Raw genomic sequence first — 24,452 nt, 5'->3', positions numbered from 1 at the left:
AACATGACTCAAGGGTATCAGAGTGCTTAACAAGTACATAATGGTAAAGAAAAAACGAAGTTACAACAAAAGGCAATAAACAAAATAAATCATGGGGCACAGTAAAATAGGAGTAAAACAGGGTCAATGCAGAGCACTTGAGTTAGACAATGTTACTTTGAAGACGTTATAGGAAAAATTGTAAAACAAGTGTACAATAAATGATAGATCTCAGCTAGTAAGGACTTGCTGTAATGCAGAGTTCAGTTATACGGAACAAGGGAACCCAAAGGAGCAAATGGTCAGGGACCTTGGGTGCTTAGACTGTTTAAAAAGACAATGGTCCCTAGACAGTATAGATAATGAGAGGTAATGAATATAGAACAAGAATCGTTTCTATATTGTCTGTCCAGCTGGACAGTGTTTATTAACAAGTATATTTGTATAATCATCCGTATTAAAATTTTAATAAGGATCGAAACGCCGTCGACACCCTGCACTATATGCTAGACTATATTATATATGTAAAGTCACAATAGTGTATTTATGCATTATCAGTCTGCCAAATGTGATCTATATGCAGACTTCTCCTTCTTGCCTAAACTGACACTCCCTATGTATGTCACGATTGTCCTTGTGTGGTAGTTGGACACGGCCGTGTCCCACTTGATACTACATGGATTAATGATTATACAAATATACTTGTTATTAAACACTGTCCAGCTGGACAGACAATATAGAAACAATTCTTGTTCTATATTCATTACCTCTCATTATCTATACTGTCTAGGGACCATTGTCTTTTTAAACAGTAATGCAGAGTTCAGGCACATAGTTGTTCTGATAGAGCTAGTTGGAGAGAGCAGAGTCTTAGCTAATGGAAATGATAGGAAAGGACTGGGTGGCAGCTTCTGTTGGGGTGTGATAAGGATTGAGTTAAGTCGACAGCTTATGGTAAGAATTTGGTCAAAAGGAAGATCTTAGCTCCCTTCTTGAAGGCAGAAGTAGAGCTCATTCTTCTGATGTGAGGGGGAAGCGCGTTCCAGATTCTAAGGGCCGCTCCTGAGAAGGCTGTCATAGGTTTTCTTCTTCTGGAATAAGGGTGGTTGCAGGACTAGATCCCTAGCGCTCTGCGAGGGTCTTCCTCCCTCCAAGATCTTAATTTATTTTAGCGAGGTACATCGGACGTTTGTGGTGGATGCCTTTGTGGGTAATACAAGCCAGTTTAAGTTGAATTCTGGCTTCGAATGTTAGCCAGTTCAAAGCCTCAGATGTGGAAAGATTAGGTCAACTTTCTTTGATCCTATAAGGAGTCTTGCTGCAGCATTGAGGCACGTTTTTAAGGGAGCGTGGAGATCTTGGGTAAGCCTGAAAGTGTAGTGCAACCATATTCAATCCTAGAAATGACTAAGGAATGTACTGTCATTTTAAGGTCAGTAGATGAAATGGATGGTTTCAATTTCCTGAGATAGCTCCAGTGAAAGCGGGAGCTTTTGGCCATCAAGTTGATGTGGAATTGCATGTTGTGAGAAAGTGCCATCTTTCTTGCCTTGGTATGCCCCCACTTTTTTCTGAACTGCTAATGTGCTTTGACTGAGTGTGCCCTGGGTCCCTGCCAATCAGGAACCCAGGGCCTATGTTCCTTCCCTAAAAAGAAAAGCTATGCTGAAACAAAATACCCAATTGGCATCTCTGGCTACCGGTCAGCCCCTAGTAGATGGTACCCTAGGTACTCAGGGCATGGTGACCAGAGGAGACCCCGGAGGTTGCAGCACTTATTGTGCCACCCTCAGGGGCCCTGTACCCTGGCACCCACACACTGCCTTTGCAGGCTGAGTGCCTAAGTACAGAACTAAACCAAGAGTCGACATGGCACACATCCCTGTGTGCCATGCCCAGAGAACCCATTGCCCTGGCATACTTCAGTCACCCCTCTAGCTGGGTGCCCTTTGCCAGAGGTGAGGGCACAGGTGCATGAGCCCTGTGCCCCTACAGTACCCAGGGCCATTCCTGGGCACTGTAAGTGCAGTGATGCCATTTAAGAGTATATGGTGCTGGGAGGTTGTCATTACGAACTCCACAGCACCATAATGGCTACACTAAAGACTGACAAGTTTGGTACCAAACTTCTCAGCACATTAAACCCGCACTGATGCCAGTGTGGGATTTAATGTAAGATGCACGAGAGGGCATCTTAGAGATGCCCTCCAAAACCCGAACCTACAATCCACGTCTGGGCGGAGTAGCTGCAGAGGCTGCCACACAGCAGACATGTTGCTGGACCCCTGGGTGGAGAGCCCCCGCTCTCCTGGGCCTGCAACAATGCACATCCTGGGCGAGGTGCTATCTCTCCTCCCCCAGGATGGACAGGGGGAAGCTTCAAAGGCATACCGCCTCTGAGAGCTTTCCAGACCATTTGCTGTACCCAGCAACTGGCCCTCCACCCGTTCTACCACCACTCTGGCGAGAAGACTGGCGGGAAAAACTACGTCAGGAAGGAGGGTGTGCCAACCTTTGCCAACTCCACCCCTTAGGTGGAGGAGGCAAGGTGAAGCACGACCCCAGGCTCCGGCCATCTTGTAGATGGGGAGCCCTGCCCAATCCCAGCTAGGCTCCTGCCCCCCTCCCACAGGAGAGGAGCAGGCTAGGGGTGTCCTCACCACAGGACAGGGACCCCTTGGTACCTGCCCTCCCCCTACCTGTAACACCCCTAAATTTAGTATTTAGGGGCTCCCTGAACCTTCATTCCTCAGATCCCGATAGCAAAAGAAGAAAAAAGATCAAGAAGAAGAAGACCCGCCGCACAGCTCCTAACAACAGGACAACAACAACTGACTTGGCCCCAGCCCTACCGGTCTGTTGATCCTGGAATCTGCTCCTGCCTAATCCCGGCGACCTCCGCGGACAGCAACCTTGGGACACCCAGAGAACCTGCCTGCCTTGACCCTCTCGAAGATTGGGATTCCCATCAGCAGAGGCTCTGCAGCAACAACCCACCTGGTGCTCACCAGGAAGCTCCGGACCAGCCCACTCTGCACCAGCCGAGCCCGGGCTGGGCCAACCCGAACCAAGACAACGAGGACGTCCCCCCGGCGACTGGGACCCGAAGTCCAGTGCCCAAAGACCCTACTCAACGAACCAGCCGACGCCTGCAGACTCAGAACCATGGCCCACCCCAACGGCGACCAGCCGAGTGTAAGCTTTTCCAACTCCCAAAGACACCCCTGCACCTGGTGCCCCGCGGCCCCCTGTGCCTCCCTTTGGGGTACCTACCTGTGCTCCATCATCCCAACTTACCTCATGAAGTGCTGGTCGCCCCTGGAGAGTTACCGTCCCCGAGCCTGTAGCCTTTGTTCCTTTTTCAAGATCCTCATTGGATAACATTGAGCGCCCGATGGCTCAAAAGCACCCTGCACCCAGCCGCCCGAGTGCCGCTGGCTGTGACCCCTAGGCCCTATCCTACTTCCCCACTTGCCCTGAGCAAGTGACCAGAAGCCCAGCTCCCAGAGCCGCGTGGCCTGCTAGCCAGCAGCCACCAACCGAAGGCCCCCTTTCCCTCATTGGATAACATTGGGCCTACCTACCTCTGCACCCGGCCGCCCCTGTGCCGCTGGAACTGAACTAACTGTACTCACCTGACCCTGGGGGACCCCTGAGTATGCCCAGAACCCTAACTTCACCAACCAAGTACTCACCTGGAAACCGGTAATTCACTTACCTGCCATTGGATAACATTGACCCATTTTGACTCGAAAATGTTTTAAGTGTAGAGTTTTGAAAACTGAAAATATTCCTATAAAATCAGCCAAAGTCCGAATTCGAAAGTACTCACCTGTGATCAGGAGAGAAGTCAGTGCTGTACCTTTCAGCCCTGTACTGAACTGCAAAAGTAATCCCTAGTGGGTTTACTAGTAACCTGTATTTTCTCCATAGGAACCCATTGTCTGCTTTTCTATGACATTTCTTCTAAGTGTCTACATTTGAAAACGGCAAATATTCTTTAAAAATCGTACGAAATACTGAAACGTAATTACCTAACTGTTTTGAGTTAAGCCCCCAGTGCTGACCCTAAGGAGACTAGTGCTGGGTTACAAAAGTAACGCAATCGTACTTTACCTGTAACCTGAATTTCCTCCCATTAAATAACATTGTCAGAAGTACATGGAAAAGTGTGAACTTTTAAAACAGCTTTATATTCATGAAAATTCATCACAATAACTAAAACGTTTTTGCTAATCTGGTTTCAGCTTAGACTCCAGTACTGAGTCTAAGATCTAGTCCTAGAACTACCAAAGTAATCCATAAAGTAATCAACTGTACTTACCTGTGGAAAACCCATTGACCTCAATGCTAGAGTGTGCTTCAGAACTGTGCTACTTACTAGCTATCCTGTAATTATTGTGTGCACAAACTTTATTGATCCTCTGCAAAGTATTTACATGAGAGTACTCATAACTTGAAAAGTATATTTTTATGACTGTTGGTTGTAAAAATAAAACAACTATATCTGAGGATATAATAACAATTGGCCTGGAGTTCAGTTCTTGAGTGTGTGAAACCTTTTGCGACTGGGTGTGTACAACAAATGCTTTACACTGTCCTCTGGTACTGCCTTACTGCTCGACCAAGCTACCACTTTGGAGAGTAAGGTCAGTTCTGACTTTACCTCTTTTATACCTTTGGGGATTGTGGACTCTGTACACACTGTACTTCATTATTGTCCAGTATATACAGAGCCACTTTCTCACACATGTTTAAGTTCTTGTCAAGAGTAATACCCATGTATTTTGAGGAGTCAACCAGGACAGGAGTACAGTTTAGAGCAGTGAACCACTTGGTCCATTCCTTAACATCTGCAGAGCTATTGGGCGGGGAAATCAAGAGGAATTCTGTTATTTGCTGTCTTTTGAACCATCAACAGGAGTAGTCTTCATCGAGAGAACACATTTCTAGGAGAAGTCATGTAATTTTAGGGTTTTTCCGTTGGAAATCTATTAAAATCATAAATGTAAACTTATAATAAGGAAAATGTTGATTTTTGTAATTTAAAAAACCTGGCTGATGAGCCCTAATAAGGGCGACAACTGTTCTGGGTTGCTTGTGTTCTGGTTCAAGGAGGACCTGGCCTGGCACTTCGAGCTGGACTGTTATTTATGCTGCAGAGCAAAGAATGATTTGCCAAACTGAGATGGCATGGTGTGCAAAATAACGAAGTACTGGAACCAGAGGTTTAAAATAATTCAAGCATTCCATCCATCCTATTTTGTACACCTCGGTGTATCTTTGAAAGGTATGCACATAGTGCCCGTCCATGCCCAGGGTCTTTCCTGTAGCAATAGCTCATTCTTCCATCAAGACATCCATGTACTTTGATTTGAGTTTAGAAAAAGCTGATTTACCGCTGTCTCTGTCCCAAGGCAAAGCTAAAAAAAAAACGTTTCTGCTTTAAGATGGTACAGTTCCATATTAGTTTCCAGAATAAAGAAGATTAAGAAGAAACACAGTATTGGGAAAATAGGTATTTAATGAATCAAATAAATGTTTATGATTAGCAAAAAAAAAGGGTTCCTAAATACCAGAACAGTCACAAATGGTGTGATGAAAGAAATGGAACCCCAGAATAGATCCCGTTTTCAATCGCATTGAAGGCTTAATATTAATCCTCGTAGCAACAAATGTACTAAGTTCCCTGTTCATAAATCGATTTTCCATAAATGTCACAGCACTGTCCGTCACTCTTTGTTGGGGGAGTGGGGGATGTGCATATGTCAATATACATTATGCTAATACTCACTGGAAAGCATCACGTGAACAATACAAACAGTGTAAGCATCGAACTGGGGAAATCCATAAAGGACCTAAAAGAAAGACATAAATTCACGAATTGTAGGGCGCAACCTATGTTTTGCTTTACAATTCGGACTTAGTGGGGTTTTAAAAAAAAATAGGGATGGACATCTGTATAAATCATAGATTTTCAAATACATGCCTAAAATTAAACCTTTAGATTTCAGACACGTTCTGCAAAGCAAGTTTCTTTTTCTTTCCTTTTTCACATGCAAAGGGCAACAACTTTAAGGTGGAAAAACATCCTACCTTACAAACCTATGAAATATGGGAGGCAGTGAAAGCGTGCCCTACTCACTCAATGTACACACTTGTAGGTCTGCCTGCTTGGAAGAAAATCTCTCCATGTAAGAGATGGGCGTTTCTGAAGAGGTGAGGACATGTAGAGATGGTGTGGCTTTGTGCTGAACACTGCCTGGTGGCCACTCTACCATCATACAGATGTCCTGGGGAGGTTGTATGAACGTTTTTAATTAGAAAAGAATGTTTATTTATGTGGGTTTTAGTTAGCATAAACAGGACGGAAATGTAGTTTACCAGGCATTTGCCTTTTTCCACTAACACCCATTATAAAGTTGCTGATAAAAATTAGTTTTTTTAAATTGCAGGAACAAGTTTTGCACGTGCATGTTTCTCTTCTGTAGTTTTCTTTTTCATGAAATAGTCAAAATGGGATTCATTTTATGGTGTTGTTTTCTTGTACGGAATAAATTGTATTTATCGGAGTGCCTTAGGAGGAGGAGGGAGGTGGATCTTTGCAATTGACAGCTTGCATAAACTAAAAATATATCTTATCAAGCTGCTAGCCATGTTTCCACATAGGTTGCAATATTAAGACCGCCACGGTAGAGGGAGGAGCTTGGCGGGCATCCGAGATGGCCGTGTGAGCTCAGCGCTCCCCGGACCCCCGCCACTCCCGGCATGATATCCTGAACTAATCCTGACTTTTTACGAGGATTTGTGTAGAGGACACTGGGCTGATTGCCCTGAACTTTTTGAAATTTGATTTGGACCCAGGGTGCCGGAGTTACATCGATTCGGACTTTCGGGCTCCGCCCTCGAGGTACGCCTGGGACTGGGTGAGGCTCAGTGGCCGTCTTGCAGTTGAACAACAACGGCAGGGGGATTCGACTTGTGGGTCCCCCTCTTAAGTTTCGGTTTCGTTTCTGCCTCAGACTGAGACATCTGGCAGTGGAGCCTGGCCTGGGCTGAAGTCGGGGCACGGACCGGCGGTCGGGTCTTTGGCTGGTTTATTCTCCTGTCTGTTGACCCTCCCAATAGTAGTACCCTTGCTGCGGTTCTTTGGTCCCGAGGCCCTGCTTTCCTGAGGCCATTCTATTGAGCCTGGTTGATCTCCTGGTGACGCAGTTCTATCATGGCTGGCAGAGGGGACCGAGAGACTCGGAAGACCAAGACGCCCCTGCGTGGGGGCCCGGTCCAGTCTAACGTTATGGACCGCTACACCCATTCCAAGGGGTCCCCCGGAGCCGCCCTGCCCGGATCAAGTAACGCTGATCACACTGTGGATGCGTCGACGGAGCCGTCCTTGCAGGACGTCATGGGCGCCATTTCTGCCATGAAGGAGACGATAGGCCAACAATATGAAGCTTTGGCCCACAAAATTGACACCGTGGCCATTGATGTGAACTTGATTCGTGCTGACCTGTCGAAAACCAATGAAAGGGTGAAGTCGTTGGATCTCAAGTCATCCAGTCTAATGGAAGACGTTTCGGAGCTACAGACGGAGATCGGCAACCTTCGTAAGGTGAACGACTTCATGACCCGGCGCTTGGAGGACTTTGAGAACAGGGCCCGCCGCTGTAACGTGCGCGTGGTCGGCGTTCCGGAAAATCCAGAACCCCACTCGGTTGATCTCCTTGTTGAGGACTTGATCCAGAACCACCTCTCCCCGTCTGGTTTGACTAAGTTTTTCGCAGTGGAACGTGCCCATCGTGTTCCGGGGGGCAAGGGTAAGCCGGGTGCCCCGCCGAGGCCTATTGTTGCGAAACTCTTCCATTATAGGGATCGGGACGCTATCCTGCAAGCATCGCGTGTGAAGGGCCCGGTGGCCTTTGAGAACGCCACGGTGAACTTCTATCCGGACTTTTCTCAACAGGTCCAGAGACAGCGTATGGGCTTCCGTGATGTCAAGAAACGTCTCCGAGACATGGGGCTCCGCTACGCCATGCTTTTTCCGACCAGGCTGCGCGTCGAGTACAACGACCAAACCTTCTTCTTTGATCGGCCTGATTCTGTAAATGACTGGATGGACTCTCTGCCTGACCGATCTCCTGAGACTGAGTCCGCCGCCCACCCGGGTGGTGCTGAGGGTGGCGTGGAGAGCTGAACAATCCGCCTACGCCTGGGCCCTCGAATTGAGTAAACTCTTCAGGGATTTAATGCCTCAGTGCCTCTACTGTTTGTGTGTTTTCCTCATTATCTGTCCTACTCGGGGTGGCGGGTGGGCCAGAGCCTTTCCTCCTCCGGGGTTCTTTTTGTAGAATAGGGGTTCTTGGGCGACAGGCACACTGCATGTTGGGGTGGCTATTTAGCATTTTGCAGGGGTGCAGGGTGGGGGGTGTTTTCCTAATTGTTGGGGGGTGGGTGAGTGGGATGTTTGATGTTTATGTGTTATGTTTTCAAGGCGCATCACTCTTGCTTCTGATATTTGTTATGTCATGCTCATCACGGGGGAGTTTCGGCGTTGCTGTGTGGGATGGGGGGTAGCGGGTTGAGGCTGGTTTCGTGGAATGTTAATGGTCTGGGAGATCGCATTAAGCGGAGCGTGGTGTTAAAATGTCTACGCCGTTTATCTCCGGATATTGTTTTTTTGCAGGAAACTCATTTGGTGGGCAATTCTTGTCATGCGATGAATAGGTGGGGATATCGCCTTGCTGCACATTCGGGGTTTACCACTGGTTCCAGGGGGGTGGGTATCCTTGTTCGGGCTTCCCTCCCCCTAGCCATTGATGATGTGATCCTTGATGATCGGGGGCGTTATGCTGTCCTCGTGGGTCGCTATGAGGGTCGTACCCTCTCCTTGTTTACTGTTTATGTGCCCCCCGGCCTACAGACTTCCACCTTTTCCGATTTGGGCCGTGTGTTGCTGGACCTGCCTGACAGTACTCTTTTTCTTGCAGGCGATTTTAATTCTGTGATCTCCGGTCTACATGATCGCTACCCCCCTAGGGATACTCCTTCGGCCCAACAATGGCTAGGTGGGTTTTTGGACACGTTTGGTTTGGTGGATTGCTGGAGGCTCATGCATCCTACCCAGCTCCAATACACCTTCCATTCGGGGGCCCATGGGAGTCTGTCTAGACTGGATTATTTCCTGATGCCCGCGGCGCAGACGCCGGCGGTGCGTGAGATCAGACTCCTCCCCAGGGGCATCTCCGATCATTCCCCGCTCTGGCTTTGTTTTGAGTTTGGGGTGGAAGCGGCGGGCCGAGTGGCTCCTATCACCCCCTGGTATATTGCCTCCCCTGAGACCCGAAACCTTTTGACTAAATCTTTAGATGCCTATTTTTTGGACAACGAGGGGTCGGTTTCCTCAGCTGTGTCACTGTGGGAGGCCTTTAAAACAGTGATACGTGGGCAGGCCCTTTCCCTTATTGCTCAATCCAAGAAGGCTAGGAATCGGGAGGTGGTGGACCTTGAGACGGAGATTGCGGAGAGGGAGGCCGACTTAGAGTCTGAGGTCACCTCTGATAAACTCCACGCCCTGGGTCTGAAACAATTTGCTTATAAATCCTTGGTCACGGATGCGGCTAGACTGATGTTTCGGGAACAGCAGGGCCGTCTGTATGATGTGGGGGACAAAGCGGGCAAGTTGCTGGCGTGGTTGGATAAGAAAGAGAGAGCGAATCGTGTGGTGCCTGTGATTCAGTTGTCGAATGGTGTTGAAGTGACAGACCCGATTGGAATAGTGGAATGTTTTGCAGAATATTTTCGTGTGGTTTATACCCCTGTGTCAGGACGGGATGTGGCTGACTCTCGCCTTTTGTTGCGCGATATAGCTTTGCCCAGTGTTTCCGATCTAGACCGTGTCTCGTTGGAGTCCCCTTTCACTACGGATGAAATAGCGACTGCCATTCGTTCGCTCCGTTTGGGCAAGGCCTTGGGCCCGAACGGTTTGCCAATTGAGCTGTACAAGCTACGCCCTGACAGGGTGGCGCCCCATCTTCGTGCCATGTTTTTGGAGTCCCGGGAACGGGGTATTCTCCCGTATGACCAGCGTCTTGCTACGATAGTCGTAATTCCCAAGGACGGGAAACCACGGGACCTTTGTTCGTCTTATAGGACCATTTCCCTGTTAAATGTTGAGCCTAAGGTCCTGGCTAAGCTCTTGGCGACCCGCCTACTAACGGTCATTAGCGACTTGGTTCATCCGGATCAGTCCGGATTTATCCCACATCGTAACACGGCTCTTAACCTACGTCGTCTCCATGGTGCTGTTGCGAGGGCGGGGCGTCTGACGGAGCCGGCCATTTTGGCCTCGTTGGATGCCTCGATGGCTTTTGACACGGTCGAGTGGCCCTATCTTTGGGCAGCTCTCGAAAAATTTGGTTTTGGACCTGAATTTATTGGATGGGTGAAGTTGTTGTATGTGGAACCCTTGGCGCAAGTGGTGGTGAACGGTAGAGTTTCTGTCCCCTTCAGCCTTGGTAGAGGGACCCGGCAGGGTTGCCCCTTATCTCCATTGCTTTTTGCGCTGGCCCTGGAACCGTTAGCTGCGTGGCTTCGATGGGAACCTTCACTCAAAGGGATCCGTTGGTCGCCGGACTTTGAAGACCGTGTCTCTCTTTACGCGGACGACATTCTTCTATATCTTACATCCCCGCGTAAATCCTTGAACGTCTTATTTGATGTTCTTACTTCGTTCGGAGCTAACTCGGGCCTTGTTATTAATTGGGCTAAGTCCTGCGTGTATGTTCTCTCAGGTGTTTTGCCCTCTTTGCCGGCCAGGTTCCCTATCCAGGTGGTCCAGTCTGGCTTCAAGTATTTGGGGATTTTTATTACCCTGGACCCCTCCCTCCGGTTTGAGCGCAATCTCCTCCCCCCGCTTCTTAGATTACGGCTGGATGTGGCCCGTTGGCGTAAGCTACCCCCTGTCTCCCCTGGGTAGGGCGGCTCTCTTTAAAATGATGTCCTTGCCGCGGTTCCTCTACGCCCTTCAGAACTCCTTCGACGACATTCCCGCTACTTACTTCAGAGAAATCGAGAGTCTGCAAAGACAATTGATTTGGGACGGGCGCCCACGTATAGCCCTCGCGAAACTTACTATCCCTTGGTACGACGGGGGCATGGCGCTCCCCGATATCAAGAGATACTACTGGGCTGCCCAGCTCGCGGCCATTAACCACGCGATGTACTCGCCGGGTCGCGATCCGGCTTTTGAGATGGATAGGCTCCAGTTGCCGGGAGGGGACTTTAATAGAGCGCTATATTCTAGATTGGCCGGGAGCCATCTCGTGGGCCCGTCCAGGGCTGCGGTCAAAGTGTGGCGTGCTGCGAATGTGAGTTTGGGGTGGGAGAATCGACTGACGCTGGCGACTCCGCTTTATGCTTCTGAACGTTTGGGATGTCTCTGGTCTACTAAGGGTTTTGAACGCTGGGATATGATTGGGATTTGTAAGGTGGGTGACGTTTGTGTGAATGGTCGCGTGAAGTCATTCCAGGCCCTTAAGGCGGAATACGACTTGAGTGATAGAGAGTTTTTCCGGTATCTGCAAGTCCGACATGCCTTGGCCTCGGTTCTGACTCCTGATGTGACCCTACCCGAGTCTTCCCCCCTTGAAGATCGTATACTAGATGGACACTTGCCTGACAGCACTATCTCGCTCATCTATAAGAAACTGATTCATAATCGTGCGGATTTGTTGGTCCGACTCCGGGAGATGTGGGTCGGTGATGGATTGGAACTGGATGACGAGGACTGGCAGTCGGCACTCTCCTCCCCAAAGGAGGTCGCCATTCCCGCCCGTCTTCGTTTGGTGCAACTTAAGATCCTCCACCGGGTGTATGTGACTGGTCCGCGTCTGGTCGTGATGGGTTTTTCCCCGGATGGCTTGTGTAAGCGTGGCTGTGGGATGAGCGCTACCTTTCTGCACATACTTTGGGAGTGTCCTGTGGTGGCGGCCTATTGGGTGGATGTGCTTGCGATAATGACTGTAGTGACGGGTGTTGCCCTGCGGCCTGAGGCCCGACGATGCCTGCTGAATGTGTGGGAACCCTCTGATTATTCTGTGGCCCAGACTAGATGGGCGACCCTGGGTTACATGGTTGCGAAGCGCGACATTGCGCAACTCTGGGGCGTATCCCGACCTCCTGACGTTTCGGTGTGGGAGGACAACATGGACTGGTCCATGTTCCGAGAGAAGACAGTCTACGTGGCGAGGGGCAGGCCAGGGGCGTGGACGAAAATCTGGGGTCAATGGAATGCTTACCGTGGAGATATTTGTACCCCTCCCTTGGTTGCCACCTCCGATATTACCTTGTCTCCTTAGGCCGACGTTCCCGAAATTTTTCACTCTGTTCTAGGATTTTCCTGTCCTCCCTGCTCCCCCCCCCTCACGGCCTTACCGAAGCTCATTGATTTATGTCTGTTCTCCTGTTTAGTGACCTCCCCCTCTGCTATTTGGGCTGACTTTAATACTGTATTCGCCTTGTCTTTGTGTTTGTTATTTTCATGTTTTCTATAGAAAATTGTTGTATCCTGTCCTATGTCTGGAGCAATTTTATTCTATGATTTGGCCTGGCCTCGGAAATGATTGTTTATTTCATGTGTCGTGCTATGTGACTTAGCGGCCAGCCCGTGTGGTTGTGGGCCCATCTTTGTATTTTTCTGTGATTGCTCAATAAAAAATTTTTAACCAAAAAAAAAAAAAAAAAAAGACCGCCACGGTAAAAACCCTGGAATGTGTTCATCAAATACTAGATAGAGGAGGGAGGAGCTTCGCGCGCACCCAAGATGGTCGCGTGAGCACAGGGCTCCCGGACCCTCGCCACCTCCATCGACTATCCTGTCCTTTATCCTGGTTCAGACGACGTTTATTGGCACAGTTCTACTGCTCATTTATTTGTTTCAACGAACTTTTTTGGACTTCGGGGTCCAGAGCTACAGACTGTAGCAGTTTTCAGGCCTGCTCCATGGCGACGCCCCGCGCTCTCTTGTCTCGCTTGCCGTTCAGTAAGTGAACAACAACGGACTGCCAGACTTGCGTGGGCTGGCGATTGTTTTCGGTTTCGATTTCTATCCGGAGCTCAACCTGACTTTGTCGGCTCCGTGGGCGGCCGGACACTCCTGCACCCTTGGTCTCTCCGTTCCTACTGCCGATCTGTAGCGGTTTCCAGATCTGAGACTGGCACCACCTTCGCCCTTTTGGTCCTACATTTGCCACCGCAGTCACCATTTTTACCCGTCAACGGGCGACCCGTGCGGGTCCAGGATCCAAGATGGCCACCAAGCCTGAGGGTGGGAAGCGCGGGCCTAAACCAGGCGTTCGAGGGAGTGCTCTGCAAACGAACATTATGGATCGGTACACCCAAGCTAAGGGATCGCCGGGAGCAGCAGCTAAAACCTCGACGACAATGCCGGAGGACTCATCGATTGAGGACGAGCCCTCGCTGCGAGATCTCATGGGCGCCATCACTGGTATGAAGGCCTCATTGGGGCAACAATATGAGGCCTTGACTCTCAAACTGGATACGGTGGCGATTGACGTCAATCTGATCAGGGCGGACTTGGCGAAGACAAACGAAAAGGTCAAATCCTTGGATCTTATGACCTCTAGCCTGGTCACCGACGTCTCTGATTTGCAGGCTGAAGTCGGGAATCTGAGGAAAGCCAATGATTATTACTCTGGGCGCCTAGAGGACTATGAAAGCCGTGCCAGGCGCAATAACATCCGCCTGATTGGGGTCCCGGAATCATCGACTGCTGCCTCGACGGACCTATTGGTGGAAGACCGGGTGCTGAACCACCTGGCGCCCAAGGGTCTCAGCAAGTTTTTCGCTGTCGAACGTGCACATAGGATCCCCGGCGGCACACCTAAATCGGGTGCTAACCCTCGACCTATCATTGCGAGGATTTTACATTTCCGGGACAGAGACGCTATCCTGCAGGCTTCGCGGCAGTCAGGTCCCATTGCCTTTGAGAACTCTACTGTCAGCTTCTATCCGGACTTTACACAACAGGTCCAGAAACAGAGGCTGGGGTCCCAGGGGGTCAAGAAGAGACTCCGGGAAAGGTCAATGAAGTATGCCATGCTCTTTCCGGCCCGTCTGCGGGTGGTACATAAGGATCGTACTTTTTTCTTCGACCATCCTGGGGTTGTGAGTGACTGGCTTGACACGCTGCCTATGGATCATGAACCTTTTGAGGACTCTGGCAAGTCGGATCGGGCGGAAGGTGGCCCGACGGAGCAAGAGTAACTGTTGACTTTGACCCCGTACCCTTCCCGTTGGCTTTGAACTGTGCTATGTTGTGTTTTTAATGTTTGCAAGTAATAGTCTCTTTTTTGGGGGTGGGTGGGGGGTGGACGGGTCCTTTCTCCTCCTGGGTTTTCTTTTCGTAGATTAGTTGGGTGGTTGGGCGACAGGCACACTGCGAGTTTATGGGGCTCTTTGGTCTTCAGCAGGGGTGCGAGGTGGGGGGTATAGTTGTTTTGCAATTGTTGGGGGGGCTGGGTTGTTTGTTTGAATTTTCTTGTTACTTGCAAGGCGAAGGAAAGGCGCTCTCCTGTTTTTTGCAGTTGCTCTGGGTGTGGGGCCGGGGAGGGGCTGGGCACGGGGATGGGGGGTAGGGGACTTCGGTTATTGTGTTGGAACGTGAACGGGTTGGGGGATGGGATTAAGAGGAGGGTGGTGTTACAATTGCTGAAACGTTTGACTCCAGATGTTGTCTTACTGCAGGAGACTCATTTGCTCGGCAACAAGTGCTACGCTTTGAATAGGCGTGGTTATCGCCTTGTGGCGCACTCGGGTTTCACTTCGGGCTCTAGGGGGGCGGGCATTCTGGTTCGGGCCTCCCTCCCCTTGGCCATTGATGATGTCATATTGGATGATAAGGGACTATATGCCGCCATTGTGGGGCGCTGGGAGGGGAAGGTTCTTATTCTGATTTCTGTCTACGTGCCCCCGGGCCTCCAGGCCACCACCTTTGCTGATCTGAGTGGACTTATCCTGGGCCTCCCCGAGGGTTTGCTTTTGGTTGGGGGTGACTTTAATGCGGTGGTCTCGGGAATGCTTGATCGTCACCCTCCCAGGGAACTGCCGAGGGCCCAGACTTGGTTGAGCGACTTCCTGGAGACGTTGGGGCTCACTGATTGCTGGCGGTTGCTTCACCCGGGACAGTTGCAATATACCTATCATTCTGGTGCTCATGGTAGTCTCTCGAGGCTAGATCACGTTTTACTGCCCTCGGCCCATGCATCCCTCATACGGGAAGTTAAACATCTGGCACGGGGTATCTCGGACCATTCTCCGCTTTGGCTGGTGGTTGATGCACGGCAGGGTTCGGCGGGCCGAGTGGCCCCGATCAACCCCTGGTATTTGAAGGACCCCAGGGTCAGGGATGAGCTGGTTAAAGCACACGATTGTTATTTTGAGGAAAATGTGGGCTCTGTTTCCTCCCCTAGTGTACTTTGGGAAGCTTACAAGACTGTCATTCGTGGCCAGGCCCTCTCATTGATTGGTAGCGTGAAGTTGGCCAACCGTGCTGAGACGGTTCGACTTGAGGGGGAGATCACGGCCCTGGAGGAGGGCTTGGAATCTGGGGTTACCGCTGAGGGGTTACATCTACTGGAGTTGAAACAACATGAATACAGAGCCCTGGTCACTGAAGCTGCTAAGGAAATGGGGCGGGAACAGCAGGGACGCCTGTATGATGTGGGTGATAAGGCTGGGAAATTGCTTGCTTGGTTGGATAAGAGGGAAAGTGCGAGTCGTGTCGTCCCTGTGATTGTTGCGGAGAATGGAGAGTGTTGTACGGACCCTGTTGATATTGTCGCATGTTTTGCCGATTATTTCCGCGAGGTGTACTCCCAGGTGTCTGATCGATCGGAGCAGGACTCCCACCTGTTATTGCGTGATATTGCACTTCCCCGATTGTCTGATATTGATAGGGATGCTCTGGATGCTCCGCCTACTGTGGACGAGATTGCCGCTGCTGTCCGTTCGGTCCGATCCGGCAAGGCCTCGGGCCCTAATGGGCTCCCCATTGAGCTATATAAATTGCGCCCGGATTCGCTAGCTCCTCATTTGCGCTCTATGTTTCTTGAGTCTTTGGAGGTGGGGTTTCTCCCGCCAGACCAGAGACTGGCCACTATTGTTGTCATCCACAAGGATGGTAAACCTCGGGATCGCTGCGCCTCTTTTCGACCCATTTCGTTGATTAATGCGGAACCTAAAATCTTGGCCAAGCTGCTGGCGACACGTTTGGCGTCCGTTATTGGGGACCTGGTTCACCCTGATCAATCCGGCTTTATACCGCATCGTAACACGGCGCTTAACCTCCGAAGGTTGCATGGAGTTCTGGCACGGGCTGAGACGCTGCGTGAGCCCGCCATCTTGGCGTCCTTGGACGCTACGATGGCGTTTGATACAATAGAATGGCCGTATTTGTGGGCGGTTCTTGCTAAGTTTAGTTTCGGTTCGGACTTCGTTCGATGGGTCAAATTGCTCTACGCCGGTCCCATGGCCCAGGTGGTGGTCAATGGTCGGGTCTCTGCGCCCTTTGCACTGAGCAGAGGGACGCGACAGGGCTGTCCCCTGTCCCCCTTGTTGTTTGCTCTTGCCTTGGAACCGCTGGCGGCCTGGTTGCGGTGGGAACCGTCCCTGAAGGGCATTAGATGGAATTCGGAGGTTGAGGACCTCTCTACGCTGATGATATTCTGCTTTATCTTACATCACCCCGTAAATCCCTCATTGTGCTGTTTGATGTCTTGACGTCCTTCCGCAAAAACTCAGGTCTTGTCATCAAATGGTCGAAGTCCTGTGTATACGTCCTGTCGGGTACCGCCCCCCTTCTGCCAAGCGGCTGTCCTATCGCGATTGTGGAAGATGGATTTAAATATCTGGGCATTTTTATCTCGCTGAGCCCTGCACTGCGGTTCGACCGTAATTTGCTGCCCCCTCTTCAGCGCCTTCGGGCGGATGTGGTCGCCTGGGGGAAACTTCCTCTCTCTCCCCTGGGTAGAGCGGCATTGTTTAAGATGATGTCGCTGCCCCGATTCCTCTACGCATTGCAAAACACGCTTGACGTTGTCCCGGCTACATATTTCCATGAGGTCGAGAGTTTACAGAGACGACTGGTGTGGGGGGGTAGGCCCCGGATTTCCATTGCTAAATTGTCGCTCCCGTGGTACGACGGTGGAATTGCTTTGCCTGATATTCGTCGCTATTATTGGGCGTCTCAACTGGGGGCAATAAATCATTGCATGTATGGCCCTTTGCCGAATCCGGCCTTCGCGATGGACAAATGGTTGTTACCGGGGGGCGACTACAATAGAGCCCTCTACTCGAAACTCACCCCTCGCAACGTGACGGGCCCCACTAGGACGGCCGTTCAGGTATGGCGGCATGCTTCCATGGCGCTTGGGTGGAATGATAAATTGACTCGTGCCACCCCCCTGTACGCCTCTGATAGACTTGGCTCACTTTGGCAGTCCCGGGGGTTTGATAGGTGGGACTTGATTGGTATCAGCAGGATTGATGATGTTTGGACTAAGGGGAGAATGAAGACGTTTGAGGAATTGAAAACCGAGTACGCTTTGAGCGATCGCGAATTCTTTCGCTATGCACAGATCCGCCACGCGGTGCTCTCGTTCTTCCCTTCGGGTGTGGAGATTCCGGAGTCGTCCCCGCTTGAGGACAGGGTACTGGACGGACATGTTCCTGATAGTACGATTTCGCTTATTTATAAAAAGTTAATCAACTCCAGGTCTGACCTCCTGTCTCGACTTAGAGAGGTCTGGACTGGTGATGGGCTGGAGCTGGACGATGAGGACTGGCAGGCGGCGATCTCCTCCCCTAAAGAGGTGGCCATCCAGGCGCGCCTTAGATTTGTGCAACTTAAAATCCTACATAGAGTGTATGTCACTGGTCCCCGTTTGGTACATATGGGCTTCTCTGTGGATGGTTTGTGTTGGCGTGGCTGTGGTCTCCTGGGCACCTTTTTGCATATCATCTGGGAGTGCCCTGAGATAGTGCGATTCTGGACCCGTGTGCACGAGGTGATGAGTGAGGTTACCGGGGTGCGATCGATGCCGGAAGCTAGGAGATGCCTGCTGAACATATGGGAACTGAATGATTACTCCGTGTCGCAGCTTCGGTGGGTGACCTTGGGCAACATGATTGCCAAAAGAGACATTGCGCAATTGTGGGGCGCTCAGGGCCCGCCCAGACTTCAGAAATGGAAACAAAACATGGACTGGTGCATGTTCAGAGAAAAAACTGTGTATATTTCTCGTGGTAACCCCCGGAAATGGGGAAAGATATGGACTCAGTGGAACACTTATCGTGGTGATATATGTGCCTCTCCTCTCCCTGACCCTGATGTTGCACCTATGTCCCCGTAACCCGAGGGTTCCTCCACACACTATTGTATACTGCTTGCAATTTGTTTCTTCTGGCCCCCCCCCCACTATGTAACTCTTTCTCGATAGAACGAACGCTCATTGGATTGTCCTTCCCGCCCCAACACCATGTAATGCAACGTTGTGTATATTGATGTCTCTTTTCTTCTTCCTTGCAAGTTGTTTGTGTTTGTGTTATAAAATCAATAAAAAGTTTTCAAAAAAAAAATAAAATACTAGATAGAGGGGATTCCGGTCTCTTTGTACTCTTAGATCTTACAGTAGCCTTCAATGCTGTGGATGATAGACAGTAATTGTCAGATGTCAAGCACCATGAGGGTCACTAAGGAATGGTGCTAAACTGGTTTGGTTCATTTCTCTTAAACCACTCTTAAATGGTAAAGGTCGGCTACCACACCTCATCCTCATTCACTGAATCATGCAGTGTACCTTATGGCTCTATACTGGCTTATTTGCTTTCCAATCTATCCCTTAAGCCACTAATTTCTACATGTGTGGGTACGGGAGTTGCTCTTCATCAGTAAACAGATACCTAGGTATACATTAAAAAGTCCTCAATACAGGACGGAGCACGACCTCTGGCCTTCTGGGCAGAATCCCGCTCATTCTCCCCGCAGTGCTGCCGGTCTGTAGCTGCCGCTGCCTGGTGCGGGTTTCGAACCGCTCTCGGCCCGCTCTCTGCCTGCCCCTTATCCTTGCTACTGGTTTTGTGCCCTCACAGTCATTGCCCAATTCGTTAATTTTATTGTATTTTTGCCATCTGCTTGTCATTTAGTTTTTTGGTATTGTGTACTGCTGTGTATTATTGTTCTTGTTTGCGGTTATTTGCTGGGCTCATAGCCCTTGTCCCATCGCCGTCCCCATGGCCCCTCCCCCCTTGCCATTTCACACCTCCCAGCTGCGCTTTCCCTCCCCCATCCCCTATTTAATGGGGGCCGCTTCATGCCAAAGGCAAGCCTGTCTGCGCCCGTCCGTGACCTGACTGAGACCAGTGCTAGAGACCCTGGATCTCGGACCATCCACCGCTACGACTCGGCCACCCTCTTCGAACTCAACCCTGGAAGAAACAACAACTGGCAGCTTTCCACGCCAAACACAACCAGTTCTCCTGCCGCAACTGCCGCCAAACCTTCACCACCCACACCCTGAGATGCATCCTCCTCAACATACTCTCCATACGCAGACACGGCCTAGAGATATGGAACCTCCTGCACATCCTCTCGCCTGATGTCGCCTTCTTTACAGAAACCTGGACCAACACCTCTTCCGCCCTTGACATCGCTGTCCCCTTCCCAGATGGATACAAAATCCAGAGGAAGGACCGTCCCAACCACCCGGGAGGAGGTCTCGCCATTACGCATAAAAACTCCCTCCGCCTCTCCACATCGAGTGATATCTTACCCACCGCCGAGCACCTGCACCTTCCAGGTCCAGACCAGCCCCAACTCCACATTCTACTGCACCCTCGCCTAAAGACCCCTCCGGGCCCTCTTCACCAACACCATCACCGGCCTCATCGCACCTCACGCCATCGCCTGCACGGACTACTTACTCATCGGAGATCAGAACTTCCACCTCGACAGCCCCAACGACCCCAACACCACCACCCTACTGGACAAAGTCGCCAACATCGGAATAAAACAACTCGTCACGACACCGACCCACAAGGCAGGACACACCCACCTTCGCAGGAGGAAACAACATCCACTTCAGCCACACCACGCAACCCCCTTGGACTGACCACCACTGACTGAAAAGCACCCACTCGGGAGCCCCCACAGACCCCTGCCCTCCCGACATCTGCCACAGAGCCACCACCACCATCGCGCCAGAGTTACGATGCACCATCAACTCCACCTTCGAGACCGGCATTATCCCCGACGACTGGAAACGCGCAGAAGTCAGACCTCTGCTCAAGAAGCCCTCAGCAGATCCAAAAGACCTCAAGAACTACAGGCCCATCTCCCTCCTCCCTTTCGCAGCAAAAGATTCTGAGAAGACAGTCAAAGCAGAACTAACAAAGTTTATCGTAGACAACTCCATCCTAGACCCTAGACCCTATCAATCTGGATTCCGCAGCAACCACAGCACTGAGACCACCCTACTTGCCGCTAAAAGACGACATTTGAACCCTCCTCAACCAAGGCCACACCGCAGCCCTAATCCTGCTCGACCTATCAGCAGCATTCAACACCGTCTCCCACCGCACACTGGCCGCCAGACTACACAACGCTATTTACAACAAGGGGTATACAAGGAACCGCCCTCTACTGGATCCGCTCGTTCCTCTCCGGCAGAAGCCAAAGGATCAGACTGACACCCTTCCTCTCTGAACCCACGGAAATCAACTGCGGAGTACCCCAGGGATCTTCGCTCAGTGCAACCCTTTTTAACATCTACATGGCCCCCCTCGCCGCCATCGTCAGACAGCACAGCCTCAGCATAATATCCTAAGCAGAAGACACCCAGCTCATCCTCTCCCTCACCAAGTACCCCACCACCACTAGACTCAATTTCCAGGAAGTAATGCAGGATCTCCTGTCCTGGATGAGCAACAGCCGCCTGAAGCTCAACTCGGAGAAGTCGGAAGTCCTCGTACCCGGAACCACCCCATCAGCATAGGACAACACCTGGTGGCCCACTGCCCTTGGCAACCCTACGAGCCCCACAGACCACGCAAGAAACCTCAGCATCACACTGGACTCCTCCCTCTCCATGAGCCGACAGGTCAACGCCGCCGCGTCTAGCTGTTTCAACACCCTCCCTGCATCCTCCGCAAGACCTTCAAATGGATCCCCCCCCCCCCCGAGTCAAGGAAGGAAGTCACCCACGCACTCATACCCAGCAACTTGACTACAGAAACGCCCTCTACGCAGGCATCAACAGGTCTTTACTCTGCAAGCTCCAGACAATACAGAACACCACCACGAGACTCGTCCTCGGCATCCCTCGACACAAGCACATCAGCCAACAACTAAGAAATCTCCGCTGGCTCACTGTCGAGAAGAGAGTCACTTTCAAGATACTCACCCATGCCTACAAATGCCTCCACAACATCGAACCCCAATACCTCGATAAGAGAATCACCTTCCATGTACCCAAGAGAAACGTCCGATCTGCCAAACTCGTGCTCTCCGAAACACCACGCATACGCAGAGCCAGAACAGGGGGAGGAGCTTTCTACTACATCACGGCCAAGACCTAGAACGAACTTCCAATCGACACCAGACGCGCCCAGGCGCTCAAGACCTGGCTTTTTGATGAAACGGAACTGCGGTCCCCTCATCCCCCCAGCGCCGACCCTCACGGGTGAGTAGTGTGCTTACAATTCCCTGATTGATTGATTGAGAACATGAGAACGCTACACTCAGTTATCATCAAGCTCCAAGCATGGATGCCAAATATCTTGCAAAAACTAAAACCAAAATGTTTATTCTTTCTCAACAAAACTCAAAAACTGTTTCCACCCTGATCTACTCAAAGAGCTGACCACTGGAGCTTCTCTCCCTTTCTCTCACATATTGTGATCTCTTAGGAATTCACAATTGATTCTTCCCTTTCAAATGTACCACACACTCACACAGTTGCCGAAGCAACAATCTTCCACCTTCACACCCTAAAGAAAATTCACCTTCTCTTGACTCTTGAGCAAATAAAGTCTGCTATGCGCACACAGATTATGTCACAATTAGACTTTGACAATGCAGTCCTGGTGGGTCTGTTCCAATCTTCAATCAATCCTTAAAAAGTCATATTTCATGCTGCGGCCAGACTCTATTCATCCTCCAGAAACTATGATCCCATTATCCCCATCAACTCTTCCCCTTAGATTTTAAATGAGGGCAGATGTTGAAGCTGGGTGTCTCACATACAAAGCACCTGCATCATAACACTCTTTCCTACCTCTATCTTGCTTAAACTTTCTGTCGGCAAAAGAGACTGGCATAGCAAAAATGCACTACTCATGGAAAGAACACTTTTTGGAATCTCCCACAAACAACCCTGTTCATTCTCAGGAGCGGCTACCGCCTTCTGGAACTCACTACTGAGCTATTTAAGTTGAAACCACAGTCTATTGTTTCTTAAAAAAAACATTTAAAACTCACCTTTGAAAGAGTACAGTTGTTTAACTGTTTTATTTTTTGTTTTATTCATGTTCAGCAGAAGGATTCAATTTGTCCCTTGTGAGTAATTATCCCCCTCTGAGTCACTCTTTTGGGTTGAATAAATTATCCCTTAAGATTGCTGCTCTGTTAATTTAACATGTAATCGATTGTTTTATTTCTATATCACACACATACTCCAGAGTCGAGGAGAAGTATATAAAACCATCAATCAAATAAATATAATTATATTACAGCAATTGCATGAAACAGACCAGTTTCATGAGCAAATACAAAAAATAGATATATGTACACACAATCTGGATTTCAGTCACTAATGAAGGTATCATTCATTTCCAAACTGGATCACACCAATTACACCATACATTACCTCGCCCATATTGCTGATTCCCTTAAATTCCCTTTCGTTCCAAAACCATTCAGCCATCATCTAATCTTAAACCTAGTGAGAAATCTTCCAGCTCTGCTGGCAAAATTATTGTTCTTCACCTCATGTCTGCCTGTGGTGCATGAGACATCAATCGAAGCTGAGATTTCAATGTGTTCACCCATCACAGCAACGAAACTGAGTATTTTAGGTTTCCTTTGCAATCACTGTTAGATGCAGTTGATTCGGGTCGGGGGTTGAACTGGAGGTTTAAGTTGCTGCCAATGTTAATTTTTGTAATTTTAAAACAAAGAGGGTTATGGCTACGCCGATCTATGGATATTGAGTAGATGCACCGGAAGGTTAAAGACAGGTATTGTACAGTTATGTTTTTGTTTTGGTAAAATGTGTTTTTATAGCAGATTTGTTTAATGCACAACCATTCCGTTCAACATTCCAGCTTCCTGTGTGCCGTGCACATGTACAAAATAACGCATCACACGGCCATTTAGCCCACACCCCGGAGGTCGGGCGGCATTTAATCAGGAAAGTGCTAGAAGCCTGGAGGCAAGGAGAAAAACAATCCTTACTGTTCAACAAGGAGTTCTTAAATCCGCTTTTCTTTTTCTCCTATCCAACCACCCCTCAACATACAAAACCCCCCTCTTCAGGCACTTCCGAATATTACTAGAGCTAACTAGTATCCTTCGGTGGTAGGTCAGTCCCAAGACCAAGCATCAGGAGCAGTCCGAAAACATATGATATTAGATATACAGCCTAAGGGTCGATTCATAACACCGTATATAATCAGTCATTCCACACGTCTTCATTAGATCCCCCCAACTAACCCCAGAAATAACCCTCCCTCCCCCAAAGCTGTTGGTGTGGGCAGAGTTCAAGCATATAGTTCAATAGTTATAAGAAATCCAACGGATCAACCTTCATCTTCCGCTGCATCCCATGGTACTCAATTCCGTGCTCCCCCTCCCTATTCTCCATCTTCTACTTGAGAGTCCCTTAGCGCCTGCACTAACGCCTCCCATGCCCTTGCCATCTTCAAGGTCTTTTCATTTGCTGTGCGGGTGGCCTGCCTAAGTCGTACAGTACTCTCACTTCGGGCCCACTTATAGAGTTCAGTCGTCCACCTCCTACTGGATGGACCTTCCCTCGACTTCCAGTGCCATGTTATTTCCCTCTGGGCCAGGATGAGGCCTAAATCAATGAACTTGCTAGTAATTTTCGTGTTCCTCGTATGAGGGAACCAGAGCAACAGGCACGTCGCCATGTCATACTCCACTTGCCTGTCAGTAACTTCATTTAGGAGCGTCCCCACCTCAGACCAGTATTGCCCCAACTTTGGACAGTCCCACATCATATGGTCGAATTCCACATCAGGCGCCAAACATCTAGGGCACGCCGCATCTTGTGCGTGGAAATATTTCCGGATCTTCCCTGGGGTGAGGTAGGCTCTATGTATTATGAAAATATGTACCTGCTAGAACCTAGCATTCCTACTTCCTTTCCATGTCCTCCTCA

General features: G+C 50.0%; 1 protein-coding gene across 1 annotated transcript in view; it reads right to left on the bottom strand.

Annotated features, from left to right (window-relative positions):
* Nucleotides 1–24,452, bottom strand: part of PDSS2 (decaprenyl diphosphate synthase subunit 2) — a 799,955-nt gene that overhangs the window by 149,448 nt on the left and 626,055 nt on the right. The gene's annotated exons all lie outside the window — the stretch shown is intronic.

Source organism: Lissotriton helveticus, chromosome 6, assembly GCF_964261635.1.
Source record: "Lissotriton helveticus chromosome 6, aLisHel1.1, whole genome shotgun sequence".
Classification (NCBI taxonomy): Eukaryota; Metazoa; Chordata; class Amphibia; order Caudata; family Salamandridae; genus Lissotriton; species Lissotriton helveticus.
The sequence above is the reverse complement of the archived record's forward strand: the minus strand, read 5'-3'. Positions and strand labels throughout refer to the sequence as shown.